Raw genomic sequence first — 24,338 nt, forward strand, 5'->3', positions numbered from 1 at the left:
AGAGTACCAAGATCAGGTGAAAAATTCTAGCATGGGATGAGGATCTTTTCTTTAACCCTTTTGGACTGTATTTAGGGTAAAGAATTTGCTTTTGAATAAACTAGTGTGATGAGAGAATATTTTTTCTTAAATTCAATAAGAATTTAAGAATGAACTATATAGAAATAAATACTAAACTGGAAAATCTAACTCTATTTTCAGTGAAGGAACTCTATTTTAATGGGTTTTGTTCCTTAACATGAAATAAAACCAACCTTAAACTTTCTGAGCAATGGGAGTCATTTTGTAGAAGGCGACCCACAGAGCCATTTGATATCTGAGCTGTTTTGCAGCATTTTTGTGTATTTGTATCTTGTATTTGTCCTGTGCTCTCCTGTTGCTGCCTAGAGCAGCTCAGAGCCCCCTGCTCATCCTGCAGGGTGAGGGAAGCAGAGGTGTCAGTCTAGCAGTGCTGGTGTGCCAAAGGAATGGGGGAAAAGGGACATTTCTTGTGCTGTTTCTGAGGTACAAAGTAGCTTAAAGTGGTGTGACAGGAGACAAGAACAAGCTTTTGAAAGCCCTGAAGCAACTGAATGTTTTGTAACAGCAAGGTGGTTGGTTAAAACCCACTGTTCTGTGGAGGATGTGCGAGCTGATAAAGCTTTTCTCCAGAAGTGTGTGTTTTTATTTTGCTTTTAGGGCAGAATCCTTTTATTTGAGTAGCTGGATCTCTGCACAGGAAGAAACAGTGCCCAGTATGAGAAAGATAATGGTATTAAAACCTGAAAAAAATGGGCCACAATGGAAATTCAGTATGTAGTGAGTGCAAGACAGGTAGATGTAGATTTGTATTCCTTTCTTGCCTTCATTTTATTTGCTCAAACTCCAATAAAACAATTCAGTGCTATCTTCTGATTTTCTTTCCGCAGAAGATGAGGTGGAGGAAGACTCCAAATGGGCAGTGTGGCCATCCTTTGAGGTTTCAGTCACGTGTCCATCCCTTCTATCACATGCACTGTGTCTCATCCTTTGTTTCCCTATCACAAAGATAACTATGGGAGCTCTCGGCAGGTGTTCAGCAGTTAGGGAAAAATTGGGGAAGATTAGGGTTTAAACAAAGAGCGTTTAGATGATTAGGCTACAGCAGAATATTTTAGACAGCACACACAACAGGGTGCTGCTACAAAGACTGGTACAGTATCAAACTAAGTAACTTTAAAAGGAACAAGATGACTTAAATAGGGATTATTTCTTTTTTAGCTAGCTGTTAGGGGTTTTTGTGTAAAACTACTTGGTACTTTAGAGTGCCAAGTAAATCTGCATAGCAGAATGTTTGGTGAATCTCAAAATAATTTTGGCTGTTTTCAGAATTACTTTGCAATTACACAGGAAGTAAGCACTATGTCATTGTATATTTCCAGCCTGTTTGCAGTGGATTTTATTTTAGTTTTAAGAGGAAGGCAGGGTGATTCTAAACTGGTAGTCATGACGTTTATATACTTTCTAAAAATTGGTAATGGAATATGTTCTTCATAAGAATTTTTCTGTTTTAGTGCTATGACATGACAAGGCCAAATTAAATGTGGAATACTTTTTGTTGTGTAGCCTGAAATCCATTTAATTTCATTTTAATGGAATCATCTATGTTGCCATCTGGAATCAATCATTTATATTGCATTCTCTGGGTACTTTCTGGTTCTGTTAAGTTCAGCTGCCTTCTGCACAGAGTTGGGTTGATGAGCAGTGTGTTCCTGTGCCCTGAAGTAGGCAAAGTATCAAATGTAGTCTATTCTCACATCAATTTGGTTGAGTTAAAAATCTCACCTGGAAAGCAGCATCCCTTAGTGGAATGTGAAGGGCCACCAGTTGACTTTGTGAATCAGTGACATATAGAAAACAAAATTTAAGAACAAAAAATTGTTTTGCTTTACAAAAAAAAACAACAAGACTCCCCCCCACTATTAAATTTGATTATTTAAGTTAAAAAAGCAAACACTTAATGTTACAGGCTGATTTTCAACATAATCGAAGGAAGTGTTTATTGCTACAGCTGTAATGGATTTGTTTTGACATTACTACCTGCTGACCCTCATTTTTATACCAATGAAACATAGATTTAGAGGAAACATAAAGATTTTAGTCATAGACTTGGGATTTCAGTTGTAGGCTTGGGCCCAGTGAGGGTTAATCAAAATAGTTAGGAGAGCTGGACCTGAAATAGAGTTTTAGATGTTAGTAACTGATTACCAAATAATTGATTTGTTATTTGCATATTTGTTTAGCTCTGCTTAGAATAATGAGCAGAAACATTGATAAGTTGATGTATAGAATAAAGACAATTACCAATTTCCTCCCTTTGTGGGAGCCCATCCAAAAGTCACGCAAGAAGAAACTTAGAGGTCACTAAAGTAATTAGGATTGTTAAAACTCAGAAAGGCATAAAGGTCAAAGTGAGGAAGATGAGTTACTTCATCTTCCTTAGGACCACTGACCCAATTCAAGACCACTGACTCCATTCAGAACACACACTACGCATGCTTAATGACATGTAAGCTCATTTCCATACGAAGCAGAGAATGGGAGGTGTCAACACTATGAATATGCATTTTGTATTTTGGATATTCATAATATTTGGAAATAAAAGGTATCATGTTTGCTTGTATCAGGGCCTGTGTCTTAGGGAGCTATCCCACACAGTGCCTGGCACCAAATAAAATATGCACTTTCTAACTCTAAACTGGTAGAGAGTTTGTCTGTCTCAGTTGGATATCGATATTAGATTGATATTCATATTTTGGTAAATCACCAGCAATGTGAACTTTTAATCAAGGCTGTGCTCAGGACAAACATGAGCTCCAGTCACCAGGAGCATGACTGGGTTCCTGTAGGGAGAGTAGTGGACAGGGGCTGTATTGGTTACATGCATTGTGCATTCCATGTAATGAGCGGGCATTTGAGAAGTGCCATATTCATGGTGCAGAGAAGTATCTGACTCTTTTTGAGGATTTCTTAGCTTTATTCTCCCCTGCTGCTGTACAGTTGTGTGTAATATTCTCCATATAAATGGTCTGTTGTGTTTGTGATACTGCAGATGCCATGTGTGCTTCTATAGATTGGCCTCCTCCTTAGCGCTTAAAATTACCTGTGAAAACATCATCTTGTGTTTATTTGGATTCTTCCACTTATTGGTTTGTTCTGCTCTTAAGCTCTTAGTTGAGAAGAGTTTGTGTATAGTCTTTGCAGGTTTATGTTCCCTGTTCTATTTAGAGGTTGGCTAAATCTTAGGTTCTTCAGTCCCCTTTTTGAGCCCAAAGGATTCCAGTGTATCACTTGTGTTTAACAGAAAATTCAAGTATCTAAGAGCAGTTTTAAAAAACTAGGTGAAGTATGTGCTGCAGTGCTAGTCCACAGAAGTAACAAGATTGCTTCATTTGGGAACTGACTATGATTTAGGCAACTCTGGCTGATGATGTAAATAGGATTACTTAGTAAGTCATTTGTATAACTGTCTGAAAACAATTTACAGAACTGGTTGGCCAAATCTGAGACAGAGTGAGGGGTTGTGCTTTTCTTCATCTGCAAGGGAGGTCACTTCTGGGGAAGTAACAGAGTGCAGGAAAAGTCTGCATAAGGAAGAAGAACCCTTAGTGCTTTACTGACTCTGTCCAAGCCCAGTGATCCTACTGAGAGATTAAGACAAAATTTAATGTCTTAGTGCACTACAGACAAGATCTGAGGTATAGCATATACCTGGTCTTTCATCTTTGTATGACAAGAGAAGTTGGAGCATGTGTGCGGTTGGTTGAAATTCTAGACCAGAATGTTTAAGCATGTATGAGGCCCAAGGACTGCCACACCTGAAATCCTGTGTGCTCATTACATTTTCACAGTAGTTTAAAATGTAGTCCTTGTCCCAAAAAGGTGCCAAGAACGTGCTTTGGTTGTCAGTGGAAGAGAGAGCACCACAGTCCATTTGGGAAAAGTGTAGGATTAGAGCCAAGGGGGTTATTAGTGGACCAAGAGGCAAAGCCAACATTACAAACTCTTCTGACTTTTATTTTTGAAGTATAGCATACCTAATAGCTGCTGGATTGCAGCTCTGGATTTCCTGTCTGCTGTCTTGACTTCCAGTGTGACTGGGAATGGCAAGATGGAAAGCTACATCTATCTTCCCTTGGCTAGGAATGAGTTAAACAGGTACATATATACCAAGTGTTAATAAAACTGGCTTGCATAATTTATTTCTTTCTCTTTTAATTTCCAGCCAAACTATTTCCAAGGTTTTATATTCCTGCATGGCCTATCTCTTTCATTGTTGTCTTACCCTCTTTGTTTCACTTCTTGGTTTATATTAATTGTGTGGATTGAAATTTTATTCAAGAGAGAAAGTATCTGAGTACTTTAGGTTATTTTCCCCATTTTTCCATGCCCTTAAAAAAAACCAAAAAAAAGATTTCTTAAATGGAATGAAAGGTATCTTTATTCTGTAATAGTAAAATTCCTTTCTGTTTCAGCAGGATAAGAAACCTTTATCATATCTTTTTAAATGGTTTAAAGTGGAGGATTTTTGTCAGCTGTCAGCTTGAAAGGTCATGTTTTAGGCAGTCAGTCCTAAGCCCCTTGGATAATGTTTACAGTGCTCTCAAATGACTTAAAATGGACTAAATTGTTTTCAGCCGACAGTAGTAAAGGTCATGGAGGAAATCTGTTTAGTCAGCCTTGCCTGCTTCCTAAGTACACACAGTAAAAATGTGCCATAAACTGCAGCCAGACAGAAGTTTTAACTTTAAGAAACACTGGAGGCTGAGGGAATGGAATGTACCTCTTGTGGGGAGGAATTGCTTGGCAGAGAATTTGCTACGCAGGGGTTGCTACAGCAAACTTTTGTCCAGTTCCTGCTAGATTCTACCTTTTCCTTTTGTTGTCTCACATTACAGTTCATTACTTGAAGAATTTGTAGATTTAGGGGCATTTTCTAATCTCAGTGTGGGTGCTCATAACTTCCAGACACTCTAATGAGAGGCAGACATGCTCTAAAGGCAGTGGGAGGGCAGAGCAGACAAAAAAGATTGTACCTCAGTGTTGAATTTCCTGAAACTCCTTTTCAGCCCTCATTTTCCCCCAGAATGTGGGTCTGTTCCCCTCTCTGTAAATGTCATTTTGCTGATTACAGTGACAGTTTGTGCTGTGTAAGGTATTGCCAAATATAATGATCAAATGGCCTTACTAGAGAAAACCAAAATTAAATTACCTGTTTGTCATGGATCTGGTTTCTAATGGCATTTGCTGCTGGTTTTTATCTCATTGTTCTTGTCCAACCTTCCCAGAAATGTGTTCTCTAAATTATAAAAATGCATAGCAATTAGTTTCTTTCAGTACTTAATATTATATATAAATACTATTTTTCTTCTGTAAATGCTAGAAACCCCAAGGTAGTAGGACTTTTACACTGAAAGTGCCTGAGGAGAGACACAGCCAGCCTGGTTTTCAACACTTAAGTGCCCCAGGTAATTTAAGTTGTAAGGTTTTTACCAAGAGTGGATGAGATCTAATTTGAGGAAAGTAAGTGAAAGGATTGTCTGCCTCCCTCAGACATTGTGCTGCATTCTTTGAAGTGGTGAAGAGTAAGCAGCAAGGAGGGCAGTTCCTTAATGATGTTTTTGCAGATGCAGTAACAGAATAGAAGAGCTGAAGTCTGTGTTTGAAATGTGCAAAGTGCTTGCACAATATACAATTACAGAAAACACTGTGTTCCATTAGCCTAATTCCATTATTCCCCATCTAAGTGGTTAATCCAGGGAATATAAGTGATACAGCATTATGAAAAGCTTGTCTGGGTTTCATCTTGTGCTTTTGTGCTGTGTGGAGTCTTTCTGCAGGATCAGATGGACGCTGATTAAGGTTCTGTGATAAAATGCCATGGAAATAGCCTGTGTTTAGCTGGCTACGTTTTCATTGCTGAACAAATGCTGATTTGAATGTGTAAATGGTGTTTGCTCTAGAAATGCCAAGTGATTCCTAATTTTATGCAATTGTGGGAAATGCCCCTCTTTTGCATGAGCTGAAGGAAAGTTTTTTCATCTGACACTTAAGCACAGCCTTAGGACTTCTACACTTTATATCTAAAATGACATGTTTAAAGGTATGTGATGTCACTTTATTGCACTTCATGGACTTCAAATTTAAGTGGCATCCCAACTACAGAAAACAGTGTATTTGTTTACTTCAGTAAGTTTAGGGTATTTTGAAGGTAAAAGGGTCTGTGAGCATTTAGATATTGACTTAGAAATTCTAGTTGAAATACTACTTTGTACTTTACAAAGCTTCTAGATTTCTGAAACTAAAGCCTTCTGCCCTTAAGTAATGATCAAGAGTGAGAAATGAAGTTATATGTGGTGGTGGAATGCAACCTCATTTTGTTCTGTGGCACAGGACTAATGTTTAGTAGGGTATTCAGTGGTTTGGGTTTTTTGTTGGTTGGTTTGTTTGAGGTGATTCAGTGTGATTTGAGTCATTTGTCAGTTATAAATCAGGCTAAACTGAGTGGAGCACTTTGCTTTTTCACCTCTGTCTCTCAACTTCCTTCTTCCATAACAGTTTATCACCATGGCCAGGAAGAGCTCAGCTAAGAGGACAGGAAGACCTTGTTCTTCTGTCATGTTTTCATCCCTAGATATTAGTGTGTCACTCAGATGGATATGGATTGTTTTGCTGCATGTCACATATGACAGACTGAAGGACAACAAAAACAAACTCCTCCAAGCCTGTATAGAAAATAAGTTTCACAAAGTCTGTATGACCAGACAGGATTAACTCTTGACTGCTTCAGCTGCTCAGAAACAGTGCAGTCTGTGTACATGTGTGTGCCATTAAATCATTGTTCTGGGGTTGCTGAGCCCCTGAGAGTGGCTAATAGGTCACCCAAGGCTTGTTGGGAGAGAGCAGAACGGCAGAGTGTAACTAAATTAGCAGATTTTTATGGCAAAATAGCATGTTAGATAATTACACATATTGCAGAAAGCATAAATTAATTGAAAGTAGAAGTTAAAAGGGTTAGAGAGGAAGGTGGCCTATTAGAGCCATTTTTATTGATTTACTAATTTTAAACTTCCCTTGGCTTTGGCATAAAAGACTCCTGTTGAGTTTCTTTGCCATGTAAAGAACTGAACACAGGGTTAGAAAATCAGTCTGTCTCTCTGGAAAACTTACCAATTACAACCATTTAAATTTGGCTCAGTAATTTTAGCTTTATATTGCTTAGTCTTTTTAAGTTTACTTTACATGAGAATTTTCACCCTGTCCCCTGAGCGTGAGGGAAGTTCAGACAGAGCTGTGTTCTCCTGCCCTCTTGCCTTGTGCTGGAAGTGTGGAGCTGGCAAAGCAGACATTCCCACCTGCCAGTGGAACTGCAGCTCCCCTGGCAGGAGGAGGAACCATGAGCTGGGTGTCTTGCTCTGGCTTTTAGCACTTCAGAAGAACAGCACTGCATAGGTGAAGTGTGCATGTAACTCTGAATAGTTCTGTTACTGGGATTAAATTTACCTTGGGCAGTCAAGTATCCTTCTTACATCTGCATTTGTGTTGAACTTTTTGTGGTAGCATAAACCTTTTAAGTGCCATCTGAAATTCCTCCTCTGCCCAAAAGCCAAGGAGTATCTTAATGAAGAAAGAAATATTAGTACATTATTCATTTGGTACTGATGGTCTAACTGCCCCGTGCATGGATCCAGGGGTGCAGAGGTGCAAATTCTGCTTTACAAAGCAGCCTCGTTGTTCTGGCCTTTTCTACCCAGATGTAATTTAAAACAGAAGCTATTAAATGTGCTGAGGTAAAATGCAAGCTCTGCTGGCAAATTGAAGAGATAGATATTGACTAGGTGTTGTGTCACTAGAACCAGACATTCAGGCTCCCTGAAGTTTTAATTTTTGATTTAATTTTTTGATAATGTGTCACAGTTGTAACAGTGTGTCTGAGGCAAGGAAAAATGACAAGCAGAGCCATTAGGGAGTCTGTACCTACTTACTGCTGCTCTCCACCCCACCTGAATCCTGGTTTTCCCCAAGTAATAAAAGTGTGTAATAGAACCATTATCTGACAGTAGGATAGGGACTCAGACAAAATTAAATGAAAGATTGCTTATAAGTTTAAATTGTATGACTAATTAACAGACCTGGATTTTGAATGTAGAAATACACACTACAGCTTTTAGTAGCTGGTGAATTTATATGATAATGGACAATGGCTTCCAATCCAAATGGTGAGAGACCTGGAAGCAGTTTGGCCCTAGCTAATCAAGCCCATGACTTTTGATGCTCTGTTAAATACTTAAAATATCAGCAGTGCTCTTTCAGCGAGGTGCTTGTGTGTGAGTGGGAAATGCTCTTGTAGGTGACAGCTTGGGCAATTGTGATTGTTATGCTGTTAAGGTGTTCTTAGAATAGACAAAAAATTATTGGTTAATAATCTTAATGGCTTTCAATAGCACTCTGACTGCTTTAAATATAAAACACAGGATTTAGCTTAAGTCAGTTTAGACACATCATTATTTCATAGTCATCTTTGTTATATCCATATTTTTTTTTTCAATTCTTGTAAGTGCTGGAGTATCTTACTTATCTAAAAAAAGGGGGGGGAAATGTTACTTGAGAAAAATTATTGCTAATTTAACTTTCTACAATGTAGTTTTTGTAAAAACTGAAGGTGATAGACTTGCTAAAGTTAAACACTGAAAACCTGAAAAATAAAACATAGAAGATAAATACATGAGATAAAATGGTGAGGCAAGGATGGGGGAAGAAAAGGCTGGAAATAGTAGTACAGAGATAGCCAGAGCTGGTGTCAGCTTGACACAAACTGAATAAATCTGCAGACATTTGTGGTGTAAAGAGAATGGGCAGCAAAAGGTTCAGCTGGGTTGAGAGATGTTATTTACTTAAACTGTGCTGTCTCCTTGTGGTCCTGTGAGAGCCATGTGAGGCTATTTCTACAAATGAATCAGTATTTAGAGGGGTTTGTTGCTTCTCTTTTTCCAAGTATCCACAAAGAAATACAAGCTATTCCTGGTGGAATTAGGGCCATGATGAAAATGGAAGTGCCCATTTCTGGAAACCCATTTGTCCTGGTCCTTTAAAAAAAGAAATAAATTGTGAATTGTCTTTTCTAAAGTTATGAAAGTGAAGCCCTCCTAGAAGTAGTATTTGAGAGCAGAAGGAGAATTAATATTTAATATTACTGATGTATGTCTCGGAGCTGATATTCTCTGATGCACTTCACCTCTGCTTTCTCCACAATGAGGAGGAATGGCTCTGTGAGAGCCTCAGGATCAGCTCAGAGCCATCTATAGCAACTGGACAAATAAAGTAATAGTAATTAGCCCAGCCAAAAGATGGCTTTGGGTAGACAGATTCACATCAAACGTGGTTCAGACACTTTAATTTGGTTTCTGTTGCTTTGCCCTAATGACAGAAAACCTGTTTGCTGCTATCAGGGGAGCATAAACTATCCTTGCAGTGCTGTCTGAGTGGGTTATTTTGCCCTTACTCTGATTGCTATTCCACATGTTAGCATACCTGAGCACTAATTGTTTGGTTATTCATTAGCAGCAATGAGCTCGACATTCATTGACCAGGCTTGAATCAAAAGGGACTGGGCAGACATTTTAACAAGCCATCCTAAACAAATTTTCCCTGGCACAATGAATATTTGTGTTTTGTATCAAGTAGCACAATTCTTCTCAGATGAACTGATGGTAACCCACCTCAGAAAGCTTTAAGCTGGGTGACTGCTCTGAAAGGTGGCAGACTTTAGTTAATTAATTTTTGACACTAATTGGGTAAACTAGACTGGTAATGTTTAGACTGTGTAAAAAAAAAAAAAAGTACCCAAATGGAAACACTACTTCAAACTTCCTTTGAAGGCCCTTGTTTAGAAGGTTGCCTGGTATTTTCTCCTCATTTCAGAGATTTCTTTTTATTTATACAAAGTATGACTACTGCAGTAGAAAGATTAAAGACAAAACAGACTCTCCAGAAAATGAAATGAGCTCATGGACTTCATCTGAAAATTAACAAGATTCACCTAAATCTTGTTTTTGTGTTTATTTGGAAGTAGTAATAGTAGTATACATAAAATTATAAAGTATCTTATGACTATCTACTGACTCCTAAAACCCCTTTGAATGGATATTAATGGCACACAAATGTTTAGATGGGGTAAAGTTGTTCCAGTGTAAAATACTGTAGCAGAATGTCTGTTATAAAACATGGTTAATTTTAATTGCAAAATGTCAAATTTTTAGCTTATATTTGAAATATATTCATCTTTTTACCTTCTATTTCACCTTCTTGCATTGTTTCTGCACTTTTTCCACAGAGATATAAAAGTAAATGGTCTTTTTTTTGCCTAAAAATGCATCTGTTCTTAAACAGAAGAGTATAAAGAAAAGCAGAAATAGTGTTTGGTCTAGCTGCCATCTTTCTGGCTTCCCTGGACATGTGTGTGTTTCAGTGAAAGAAGTTTTCTTGTTCTGTGTGCATTTGAAATAGCTTTTTAAGCTGGATTGAACTTTAATGAGGGGAAAATAATATATAATGGGCTTTTTGGAAAAAAAACCCAAACTGACAAACCACAATGGGAATTCTTTGAGCCTATCTTTGTAAAAGGTAATTTTATTGTTGTAGAAGTTAGGGAATAGAGATGTTATTTCCATCAGTTTTAGTGGGAAATAAAATGGATTGGCATTCCAGGATCGGTTGGGTGCTTTAGAAGGTCTCCCTGGGTAGGCTGTTGCTTCCCCCTGGTTTTTAATTTCTCTCTTTCTCCCAAAGTCTGCCTTCCCTTGAGTGGTCTGTCTGAACTTTCTGCTCTACCTGTCATAACTAATTACAATATCATCCATCTGCAGTGTGGAAAAATAAATTCCAATGCCCAGTAAATGCTGGGGAATGTGGGGGAGAGCCTGTTGTTTCCTTGGATAGGTGCAGCTGACTCGGTCCTTTTGTGGCTGTGCAGAACTGAACCAGTTCCTGTCTTCCCTTTCCAAGAGGTGTCCAGAGGAATAGGACAGAGAACACTTTCTGTTCTACTGTGTGCAGATTCCTCCAGGGTCTCAGGCAGTCCAGCAGATGTTGGTTGGCTTGTACAGCTGAGATGCTTCATTTGGGATGGGAAGGAGGGTGTTACAGCAGTTCCTGGAAATGGAAATTGATTCTCTTTTTTTCTTTCTGTAACAATCCATTTCCAGCTTTAGTTTACCTGCAGAGGATCTTGTTTTAAAGTTATTCTGGGAGATGAGACTGTCCATGGAGCTGATAACAGGGAGTTTTGCATCTAAAAACTTCAGGGGGGGGGGGGGGGGGGGAAGGGACCTGGAGCTCATATTGACATCTCCAACTCAGCTTTACACATGAACTAAACAAGAACTGCAATCATGGATTACTGTTTGCATTCCATAAGGCATGTGCTTCCAGAGAAACTGTTTATAGTTGCTGCTGTTCTACTGGAGGGAAATTTTCCTAAAATACTGTGATGTGTGTCAGCATGGAAATAATAACAAGAGTTGTATAGGAGTTCTGTTTCTACAATTCTTACACACTTACAAGCTTTTACTTGGGCTTAGTGTGTTTATTTCTTCTTTTCTTGGTAGTAAGAACACTTGGAAAATGACAACTGTGGCCTGTATTGAATGTATCATGGTTAATTAACAAAGTCTTAAACTTTGTCACAGCTGAATAAATGATTGAAACAAGTTCAAAATTGTGTTAGGTAACTTTTGGCTAGCTTGCTTTTTAATTTGTAAACTGTCATTGGAAACATATTAATTGTTGCATGTTAAACAATCTCTGCTTCTGCCTTTCTGGGTGATAATTTGTTATTCTTGTCAGCAGTTAACAATAGCTTTTTTGATTAGAGGTTCTGGTGACAGGCTGATACTCTGTTCTTCCCAGGCTGAGTGTAACTCCCACTATCAGGACTGTGGTGCAGGTGCAAATTCCCCAATTCCTTTTCAGGAACATTTGCTGGTAATTCAAGACTTGGTTGAATATTCTTGCCAATAAGTGAAGTGTTAGAATGTCAGCAAGGCGTATGCAATGCTGTGAACACACTTGGGCCCTGAAACACCCAATTGTGTGATACAGAATGCATGATTAATATAACTGCAAGGAAGGGACTCAGTCTGTCAAACCTCACTGCCAATTGCATTGATGACAACCTGGTGCCTTTTTGCAGAGCAGTTTCCCTTACATAATGCTGCAGGCATTTGCTGTCTGTGAAGTACAAAAACTTGATAACAGAACAGCTTTTAAACAAAATAAACCCTGAAGGTTTTGGTTTACTTTGCTAATAGTTTGTCTAATGGGAATTTTTGAATTATTATTTTATTCTTTTACTAAAGAAAACACTGAGATGTATCATTCAAGTTGGAAATCTTTCCTCTAGAGGAGTCCTGACATCCTCTACCTGAGCAGTAGTCTATTCCTTCTGTATCACTTTGTCTTAATATTAGGTGTTTGGAAGGGAAGACTGAGCTGAAAATTCATTTTGCTGTATCAGAGTACAAGTTGTGTTTTAGAACAGTAAATACTGTTCCCATGGAACTCAAACTTAGTGTTTAAACATTTTCCCTGAAAGTATTGGGTTCTTAGCTATTTCTGTACACTAGTTATGAAACTCACTGACTGGCAAATTTTATTTCTAGTAGAGTCTCTACTAATGGGATCAACTCAAAATTCTGTCAGCAGGAGCAGATTTCTACTTTTGGTTTTATGTTACTGATGTTTTGAAAAGTACATATTTAAACTATCAATGACGAGCACTTGATGTTGTTTTGAATCAATCAAAAGGGAAGGTTCAGTTCATGGAAACACTCACTGTGCATTAAGGGAAAGGCAAATCTGTATTTAATGCGTGGAATCCAGGAACTTGTTCTCTGCATGTGTTTAGAAGGTCAAAAACTTCCATGTCTTCAAGAGGTATCTGTAGAAATACAAGCAGTGATTCCTGGTGCAATTCTGAATTCAGAATAGACCCTGGAAAGTTACATTTTCAGTGTGCATGAAAAGGAGAGAGTGATTATTGTAGGCTGTGAAAAACACCCTTAAATAGAGCAGCCAGGTGAAGCAACAAACCAAGGGCAGAACACTGTGCTGTGATGGATGATTCTAGAGACAGCAGTAAGAAATTCTGGGTTCTAATAACCATGTTAAGGAAATCAACACAGGGGCATGTTCTCAGGGAACAAGGAGTATTTTGGTCTAAGAGTGTGCTGTGGCTTGCAGAAGGCTCTGTTGAGAGAGGTGACTTATTGCACAGGTGTAGCAGCATGACTGTAAACAGCATCAGGTTTTTGTTCTGGTCAACCCCCAAACTGGAGCCTCTGTAAAAACACTTTAATGGAAATCCAGGCCCTCTGGCTGGTGACTCAAACTATTCAAGCCCCTGCCTTGGTATGGAACTATAAATTACAGTTGTTATGGTACCTTGAAACAGAACTTGTCAAGACTGGTAATTGGGCAGAGGAAATCTGCACTGTGCTGCTGAGTTTTGGAATAATTTGCCCATAGACAGGGTAAGAGCAATGAGGCTTTTTCAGCTGGAAATGTAAGTAAAAAGCAAAGGAAGCAGTTTAGTAAATATTAGCATCAAATACTGGAAATAAAGCAGGAGGATGGAGAGGTGCAGTAGGAAGTGGAGAAGGTCCAATTGCTTCAGTCTAGGGGCTGACAGACTGTAGGACAGACAAGGCAGTTCAGCTGCTCAGCAGAAGGGAAAATGTCATCATGAACATTCTAAAACCAGTATTTAAAAAAAAAAAAAACAAACCAGCAAACAGATTATCATAGTTGCAACACTTGGGATTTTTCTATCATCTTTTCTTCTGAGCTGGTAATATTTTGTGTTAATATTTGTTAATGAACCAATTTTTGCTGGATTTGTGGCTTTCTTGCAGGTATCTCAAGGTTGAACAAGTTCTTTAGGCTAAGAAATTTTTTCCCTTCAGATTTAATAATCACTTCTGTGTTGCCCCTCTCCTCCCAGGAGGAGTTCAACACTGATACTGTTATGTTCCTTTTGTTTGTATTTAGTTTTATATACATAAATTATCAAATGTAAGGAAAGAAATCCCAAAACAGCAGTAGATGTTCATCTCTAATGTTAATTGCTTCATTTTCCTAAAGTAATTTGAAGAGTCTACCCTAAGTAGTAGAAGCAAAAACACATTTTACATACCAACACTTTGAGCAGGCTAATGGTGGTACTTGTAAAAATAGCAACAGCAGTCCATTCAAAACTGCTAAAAATATCACATGGCTATTAAAGCTTAATTGTGGAGCACAAGGGGACTAAAATAACAAAGTAAAGGTCGGGCCTTGCTCCTGCCCTGGTGTGTGTGTGAATTGTAATGGGTTTGGCAAAAGTCATTGTTGCTGTAGCAGTGCATCTTTTATCAGCCTCTATTCCTCGTTCTGTGCTAATGTTACTAATTCTGTAACACATGGGATATTTTCTGAGACTTGAGTGCTTCCACTGCTTTTGCAGCCGTGATGGTTCAGTGTATCCCTATCAACTTCAGACTTTATGTAATAACTTTGAGTGTCATTTTTGAATCTTCATCTTCTCTCAGCAGCTGCATGCTGGAAGTTCTGTTGCCAGCCAGCAGAAAGTGTAATTCATAGGGTGAGGAACGTGGTGAAAGTCACCAGAGCTGTAATTTTTTGTTAGGTCTCCTAGAGCATTTCACATGTGCAAACTTGGGCTTTTGGTCACTTTGCTCAGACTTCAGCTTCACTTTGGGCAGGCATGGAGCAGCAGTGCTTTATAGACAACATGAAGCAGGCGATAATTGCAAGTTATTTAGTGGAGCTGTGCACCATGAGTATAAAGAAATTAGATGGGAGTAGCTGAAGGGAAAATAGCAGCCTGTAGTTCGTCAGCAGTAGTCAGGTCAGAACAGCCTAAGAGAATGTGGTAGTGCTACAGAGGACTTGGGAGAGCAGCCTGACTCACAAATATCCCATTTTAGACATGCTTTTGCAGTGATTGTTTCTAGATAAAGAAGCTTAGTGGGCTGTTACTGTCTTGATCTCTATGCCCAGGGCTGTAATACATAATTCTCATTCCACCATTAGACTTTCAATTCATTTGCTTTTATTGCAGTTTTCTATTTTAAAAACCAAGTTCTTTAATTCTCTTTATTGTCATGCTTGTTCCTGAGGTTCTGTTCTGGTGCTGTGGGCCACATGCTCTGGCTGTAGATATCTTCATATTGTGCTGCCTTAAACTGAGATTTAGGGGTGCTGATTTTAGCAATGTTCATTAAAAATGGTGACATTTTCTGAGCACGAACACCTCTTTACAGAAAAGAAATCCAGATTCTGTTTTAAAATATCATGTAGCTACAGGTAATAGTCAAAGGTGCTTGAATGCTGGATGTTTTAGCTGTGATGTGACCCTCCCCTGTCTAAATTTGTCAGAGTTGATCTTTGTGTAGCATCTGGAAGCGTTCATCTTGCTAAGGAGTCTCCCTAATTATTTAGAACACTCTTTTCTTTGTGACTTCTAAAGCAAAGTCCATATTTGAGAACTCTCCAGCTTCTCAATGGATTGGGCTGGGTCACAGCAAAAAGTTGCTGAGTTCCTATAATGCTGAGTCAGCAATTTGGTGTTAATTGCAAGGCAGGTGTTTTATAAATATCTTTTTATGCTAATGATTTCCCAAAATGGTAAGTTTTTCAGGATCAATGAAGCTGTTAAGGGTTATGAGAGTGGCAGATTGCTGCAGAGCTGAGAACAAGTACTTTAATGGTTTATTCAATTTCAGAAAGGTGAAAGGACAGTTGCTTTGGGTGGGTAAAGGATAAGAAGACACAGCAGATTCTTTCCCCTGCTGGTAATTAATAAAGCCTGTTACTTCTATCCTTACCTTTGTTCCATACCCTGCATTGCAAGCCCTTCACTCTTACTGTGGTTGCTTATTCTCAAAGTATCTCAAGTTCTACTTCTCTTCTGCAACTTAAAAGAACTGTAACACCCCCACACCACAAACCCAGTTCTTGCACACAGACCTTTAATTTGATTACTTATCACTGATGTAGCAGCATCTCTTTAACCATTACTGCTGTGGTTCAAAATGTCTTAATTGAGTTCTTTACTGGCTGTAGCAGTTGCTGGCTGTACAATTCTACAGCTGATACTCAGAAGTTGCTTTAACTTGGAAAAATAGGCCTTGGTGGAAATTTTCCACTGGGAGGTTATGGATGCTGAGAGAGGCTAGCAGAGAAAATTTTCCAGTTTTCTACAGCCTCATGTGAAAGTCTCCATTGTCATGCAAACTAGCTGAGAAATGGTTTGCTATTTTGTGAACTACTTTGCAAGTGCAGGTTGTTGTGGAAATACTGTGGGTATTGCTTTGGTTCACTGAGAATGATATTTTGAAATGGGTGTTGTAGCATTCAGCCAATCACTCTGAGAGGTGGTTGACCAATGGGCCAATCATGTTATTTCTCTATTGAGAACTAAGTTATATAAATGAGTGCAATTAATTAAATAATCCCATCTATCCTGGACTTGGGTTCTGTGGTGTTCTTCACTCTGTCCCTGTGGACAACAGTGACAGGAGGTTGACTCTGGCAGTTGACTTTGGCCTTACTGTTCAGGCCTAAAATGGAACTTAGTATGGATGTTAGAAAACTTACTGAGAGTATTCAGAGATTTTAACCTCGTGGTCACTCTGTTATCATCAATTTTCAGCTATACAGTGGTCTTCTCAGGGTAGAAATAGAATATATTGTTTATTGACTGCCTGGTTTGACTTAGGTAATTTGAGCTTTGCAAGGAGAATCTTGTGTGTAATTCTATTATAGTTTTTGACGAGAGTGGGTGCATGATGTGATTTTTATTTTTCCTCTTGAAAATCTAATGTGAAGCATGAGCATCCCCGATAATGTTTTTACAGTAGCATAATATAAAAAGAAAAACTACAACTCACCATAGGCAATAGGAAATCAGCACTACTTTCAAGAAGGAAAGGTGGTCATTAGTTTTAACCATAAAAAGCAAATGATGGAAGGTGGGGAACAGGAAAACATGATTACACTACATTTAGATAAATAGATATTTAATTTAGATTGAGGCATTTCTATAAAGGCAGAATTACAATAGGTTTTGCAGGCTAAGCCAGTCAAATTAGTTCTTAAAATATTTTCTTGGAAACTTTAATTATAAAATGACTTTTGTAAGTAATTTCCTGTGCAAGAGTGCCCTATAAATGTGCCCTGTGTGTTTGCTCTAGCACCAAAAACCAAGACAATATTTAAATTTTCTCAGACTCCTTTTTGAAACCAGAATGGAAGAGCATTGTGTGACTTTATATGAGCTTTCATAAAATATCTGGGAAAAAATGGGATTGCTGGGAGATTGACTTACATTGTTCCAAGTCTTGCACTTCTGTGTTTCTTTGAGTTGATGGTAATTTGCTGCTAACAGTTCCATTGTGATCTGAGCACTGGTGTAATGTAAACTGTCACCAGTGACACTTCTGTGCCCTGACAGCTTTTTTTCTAGTGTGTGGGTAATTGTAAATTAGGTTAATAGACGTTTTAGCTGTAATGAAGAGACCTCTCGTTCACCTTGTTGAATGTGTGCTAAATAGATGTGTACAGCAATTACTCATTTTGTTTAAATATGTAATATTTTACCCTCAATGCTGCACTTGTCACTGTCAATAAGTAATTATGTAACTTTAGATTATGGAGTGTCATGTTGCAGCTTCTTCTCTTTTTTTTCTGGTTCCTAATATTTCCTTAAGCGAAATCTTAATAAACCTACTGTAGAGTGACTCCTGCAACCTTCCTGTGAAAGCATGTTTCATTTCTAATGCATTAGTCAACATAATTCAGTGCTTGGGTCTGTAAATATGCTATGCTTTACAAAAGCAAGTAATGTGTGATTGCACTGGCTGTTTTCTGCTTGCTGCTTCTGTGAGAGCCTTGCCACCAGCCTCAGATGCTGTAGCGTTAGCAAGAGTCATTAACAAATGACATGATCATCTCAGTAAAGAAAGACAATGATCTCTACTGGGGCTTTTAACATATCACTAACCTTAAATCTAGAAAAAAATCCAAAAAATAGTGTGAAGTGTGCAGTTGTTAAAAGTGTCTGGATTTTCTAGGTGTAGCTGCAAGTCTGTTGTTTGTTTTGGTAGTGGTTTCGGGACTGAGATGGTGGTGGTGGTAAGAGGGTAAATATCAGATGCTTCTGTGTGCAGGAGTGGTCACAAGATGCTGCTGTGGTTTGTCTTGGGAAATGAGTGGAATTTGCATGAACAGCTTGAAGGGATTCAGTAGCTCCCTTCCCACAGGGGTCCAACCTGAACAAATTTTCTGAAAGAGTTGGTTGAGCCACTACTGTAAAATTATCCTTTAACACCAGATGAGATGCAGAAACCTTGAATATCTTCCAGGCTTTACTATTGAGAACAGTTTGTAAAGATGAAATATCTTCCAAATGTCCATCATAAATTATTATAATGGACTTGTAGAAAGAAGAAAATCGGTGCCAAGCAGTCTTGAATGCTGTACTACCAATGCACTTAAGGCATTTCTCCTAGGAAATTGGAGCTCTGTAGTAGAAAGAATGTTTCCAGAGTAATCTAAGTGACTGCATTATTTCAGCACGATGGGATGCTCTCAGACAATCAAGAATACTTTTTTGCACAGTCAGTCCAGCGAATGGAAAGCAGATGCATTATCTGGTTCCTGTTGATGGGAACCAGGAGGGGAATAATCAGCCAAGAGTTATCCAGGAAGCAAATGGAAGATACACAGATAAGGAGGGAGAAAGACTGCACTGTTTGCCCCTCCTGTTTGTGCTCTTTGCAGTCTGAGCTGCAGAGATGGTTCCTGATGAATAGTGGTGCTATATGATATGGACACGAGTCTGGAGTGGTACCACAACCATTATGGGCCACTGAGGAAAACATTTCTGTGCAGTGCTGCTCATGTCCCAACTTAATCAGAACTAATTAAACAGATAATGGGGTTTGTCTATGGAACAAGTATTAGTTAATGGCCTTGCTTAGAGAAGGATCTAAAGAGCCTTTCTAAGAACAGGTAATTAGAGGTTCAGTTCTATTTTTTTTCTCATGTCTTTTCCTCTCCACCCCCACATTTTAGAATCCAAGAGATAATTCTAAGCAGAGAGAACAAATAAATAGTTTTCTCCCCCCAGCTTGCTTAACAAGTAGAGGTTATTTGGCCAGTTGGGAGCTATGTAGATTTTTGTACAGAGATGTGTGTGACTCTTGGGAACCACCCTGAGCTTAGAGAGAAGGAAAGGAGTGCTTTGCTGTGTTGTAAACCCAGTTATGTCCCACCCATGCACAGAGGGCAAACTGGCCCTGTGGTGCAGGTGAGGTCTGTGCTGAGGGGCCCTCGAGGCAGGGGAGATGCTGTAGGTGAAAATGTCACTTGTTCCTACATCAGCTGTTGGTACTTTGATTCTAGACAGAGCCATGGGTAACTTTGTGGTGGGCTTGGTGTTGGCAGGGGGAAAACTTCTAAAACAAAGCTGCTGCCCAAGGTGAAGGCTTCCTGAAGCACCAGCTTGCAATCAAAGGCCACAATGGGTATTTGCCTCCTGCTGTACTCCTGACGTGTACCTCTGCTGTGCTCACCACCTGTGCAGCCAAAAAGTTAAATACACTTTTTTGGGTGGGGAGGAAGAACAGTCCAGAGAGGCAGTAGAATATTTATATAATGAATAAAGGCTGAAACATACTGTAGGCTTTAATTAAGCTTCCAGAAACATTGTGCCAGAGGAGAGTAGATAGCATGAACTGAGCACTGATCTACTATTCAGAGATCATAACCTTGGTCTAATTACATTATTAGTATATAAATTATTGCATGAATTATTTATTTAAAATTAATATTACAGATATTAGTTGTCATTAATAATGTGGAGGTGCCGTTTTGTCACAGAAGAATGGATTAGCATTATAATTACTACATAAAAAATAGATATTGATGAAAAATCGCTGTTTGAGACATATCACTGTCATTATAGTATGTATTTTTTCTATTCCCTTTCCTCTGTTCATTATTCTGTATTTCTAATTGTCTTTGAGAAAAGCTGTTAGTTTGGTGAGTTATTAGCAAGTATATTGATGTAGGATAAGAATTTAGGTGTTTGGTTACTTCTGGAAAGTGAAATGGAAGAAACTCTGTGGTGATAAGAAACTATATTTCAAGTATTGCAGCTACAGTTTTGTGAGCCTGTGCTGGATCCTGGTCTCAAATAAATGATTTGCCATTTGTTTTCTTCCTTTGAATTTTTTTCCCCTTCATCGTCTTAAAGAAGGTGAGAAGAATTGGCAGCATAATTAAAGCCATGATACACAGTGTAAGAAATTCGAGGTGTTGACCTTTTACTTTAATTGCTCCCTGCCAACATTTGAGCACAATCTCACACACACACTCTTGCACACTCACACACTCACTAACTGGGCAATTTAACACAAAGGCTTCTCAGTTTGAGTTCCTCAAAACAAATGTTGTGCCTGTATTGCAGTATTTGTGCAGAGACATTAAAAACCCTGTTTGTAAGTGACCTCCTGAAACTGTTCAGAGTTGAATAATAGCTGTAGTTAAAAGCTCCCCGAGGAGTGTCCCTGTAGACTGACTTTGGGGGTAAAAAGGTCTTCTGTGCTTGAATCAAAGAATTCTGATTTGTCTTTGGTTAGATAAACATTTGGGCTTTGATAGCAAAGTTATAACAACTATCTTCTATAAAATTGTTTTAGTGAAAGAAGCTCAGATATGTTTCTATGAGTGGTTTATCCATAAATTCTGGGGTTTTTTTCTCATTTACTGCCTGATACTTTGTGTGTGGATGCCCTTGCAGCTGCTCTCTGGTCAGGACAGCATCAGAGTCAGGCTGTGTTTCCCTGCTCTCTAACTTTGTGCTTTTCTTCCCCTTCATGCATTAGGTACCTCGCTCTTAGGTTTTTGTGTGGGTTTCTTTTTTGTTCTACTGCCACAAAGCAGTCATGTTTCTGCTAATTCTGGGTTGTATGCAAATGACCTAAATTAATTAATATTTTCCAGCTTTTTCACCAGAAGAAGAATGTAACAGGGAACCTGTTCTCCCTTTCATGGGAGGCTGCTGTTCCCGTGACTGTTTTATGAAACAACTAAATTACTGTTAAGGTGTTGCACCCTTTAAAAGATGATTTTTGTGGCTGGTTCCTAGTCCTGTGTTTTAAGATTAACAGAGATTTGAGGGTTCTAGCAATTCTTTACTGGTTCCATTCTGCCACTGGAAGGCTGGTGTTGGCAATGATAATGAAGTTTAGAAGTATGTAAGAAGCAGCTGGTAGGTTGAAATTACTGTTTTCAGCAGTTCACACATTTAAGTACTTCTCAAATGCTCAAGAAGGGACATTGTGCTTTTCTAGTACAATAATTCACTGTCTTAGGAACAACTACACAAATTTATGTTCCTGGCTAGTGGAGTTTTTGTTAAATTTGTTTAATATGAGTGACTTATACTACAAATAAGTGTCACTGAAGTTGTGTGGCTCAGTCACTTGCTCAGCTTTTGCTCATGATCTTATTTGGACTAGGATACTTTTTGAGGTATCAGAAACACAGCTATGAATTGTCTTAATCTGAAGGTATAATCGGAGTCTTTGGTGTTTTATCTAAACTCCTGGGAGAGGATAGCCCCTGGTTTCTGTCGGAGCAGTCAGTGCTGGGTTGCCTGCGAGCCCTCTCTGCTGGGGCTGTGTTCGCCGTGTTTATTGATCCCAGCAGGGGATCCACAGCGTGTTACAAACCCTGACAGGTATCAGCTGCTTTGGAGTGTGTGCAAAAGGCTCAACAAGTCCTTGGAATGTTCGCTGAAAATCCTCTTTAGGAACCGCACCTAGCTGAGTTAAAATTAAGGGGTGTGAACTACCCTGGTAATAGTTTCCATAACTCCTGGAAACTCCTTAGCAATCATTTTTGGTGCCTGTGTGTTGCTGTGATTACGTTTTAGTGGGTCTGCGTGGTTTAATTCTGGGCTGGTAAAATAGGAGTAAGTCAGCTTTTTTTCTGAATGACAGAGCTGGTTCCAGGTGCTGGGATGCTGCTGTATCAAATTTTGATCGAGTGCCCCTCTGAGAGATGCAAAGAGGAATTGCACAACCTGTGCTCTTTGTGGCAGTTTTCTGTGCCTTGCTGTGCACATGCATGTAGGCTTCTAAAAATACAAACACACACAAGAGATAAAAAAAATTATTTCTGGTAAAGAGTTTCTAGGTATATAGATAGAAAGGCTATAGAAGTTGTTGGGGGTGGGTGAAGTGCTGATGCTGCCTAGAAATACAAAAAAAAAAGTCTAGGAAATTAAAAACTACTTTTGATTTCACTAAATTGTTTTGATCATTCACAGGTAAACTATCCATGCTAAAGTTACTTTATGGACTGGACCTTTTGTGCTGAAGTCTAATTCTGCTTCAGTGATGATATTTATGTACATCAGTCCAAGCAGCTCAGGAACTCAGTCTTTCACTGGGCAGAAGCTTTTCTATTGAATTCAGCAGTAGCACCTCTGAATGCAGTTGAAGAGTGATCAGGCACTCTAGAATGTATTTTGAGAAAAATAACAAAGTGTAAATAGTTGCAAGCAGAAGTAGAAGCAGTAATTATTTTGCTGGAAATCCATTTCTGCCCAACATTTGACTAGGTAAGCTGGTTTTGGAATTTCACTTAGGTTGTAGCAATTCAGTGGCAAGCCACAAAATGTATGTACAAGCCAAAATACTTGCAACTAAATGTTTATGTATTAATAGCAGCAGGTCATCTGTATTGCTCTTTGGGGAAGTGGAGATTCAGTTATCTGAAGAGCACTTTGATACTGAGGTGTACAGTAGAAATTGCTTTTTTTAGTTCTCTGAAGAAGAGGTTTATCTAAACAATCTAAACCCAAAAATTGTACGCTATGATGTACTGAGAATTCTTGCTTGTATTTGAGAGCTGAGTTTGGCTGTTCCAGTTAATAGCACTCTAATGTTTAGACATTTAACTCTGATGTCAATTATGTACATGATGTTTCTGTCAATACAAGCTTTTGCTGCCATCTTAGACATGTGTACTTTTCTACTTTTTGTTTATGTATGGATTTGTTTCCCAGAATGACATGTGTGTTGAATTTAGGCTTTTGTTCTCAAACTAAACTATGTGGTTTCTTCTAGCAGCCTCTAGGAAAAGTTTCTCCCTTGCTGTTTGTTCGATTTGCAGGTCAGATCTTAGGCTGGAAGAAGAGGGGAATTCCTTTTCCCAGTATGGTGTCACAAATGGCACAAAGCTATCTCCAGCACAAGCTGAACTAGTGACACTTCCAAGCTCCTTTCCTTTTCCAGTCCTTTCTCAAAAGCTGTAGAAACTTTCTCAAAAGCTTTCTCAAAAGATGTAGAAACTGATGTAGCAGCACAGGGCCCCATGGATGTGTTGTCACACATGGAAGTAGGTGAGTTATGTAACCCCTATGGATTTCTGTGTTAGAGGTGGAAAGACTTACTTCCTCCCTAAGTGTCCCTGAATTATTGAGCTGTATCTGGTAAGTCAATAGACCTGCCAATCCAGGAATATCCTAATGAATCACAGCATGCAGGACACTGTCCCTGCCTCCTCGCTGTTTATTTTCCCTCTATGCAGTGTGTGAATTCAGCTCTTTCCCAGGGAAATGGCCAGAGCTGGTGTTGGGCTGTGGGGATTTCTTTTCACTCAGGGGCTGAGGCAATGCTTTAAAACACAAGAACTGTACTTGATGTTTCTCGCTGCCTGAAAAATTTTGAGCTGTTAATCTCTTCTGTTTGACACTCTTGTGACCTCCATGCTAGATGATGTTCTTTCTCTTACTCTTTCCTTTTAATTCTTTTCTGTTTGGCATAAACAAACACTTTAAAGACAACCTCAATCCACTGATTCACAGATGACTGTTCAAATCATCAGCAAATCATACCTGGTGTTTTATTGCATGAATATATATCTATTTTAATACAAAGTGGAGTAGTAGTTTGCTGTTACAGACAGGACTCTGCCCTCAGCACACCCTGGAGTCTGACACTGAGGTCAGTTCAGCAGATTCCAGAACCTGATTGCCTGTGTGAGAAATGTTGATTGAAATTTTTGCAATTAAGCAGGCAAAGGAAGAGAAGCCAGATTTAACTCACAGTTGCTAGGAATGTTCTAACTCTGGAGCTTGATCTCCTGCAAGGAAGCAGAGCTGTTCCACCCATTCTCTGTTCCAGTATTCATCTGTATTTGCTTCAGCGTTTTCTCTGCTTTTAAGTGCTGAAAGTGCATTGTTCCAC

Source organism: Aphelocoma coerulescens, chromosome 4A (genome assembly GCF_041296385.1).
Source record: "Aphelocoma coerulescens isolate FSJ_1873_10779 chromosome 4A, UR_Acoe_1.0, whole genome shotgun sequence".
NCBI lineage: Eukaryota > Metazoa > Chordata > Aves > Passeriformes > Corvidae > Aphelocoma > Aphelocoma coerulescens.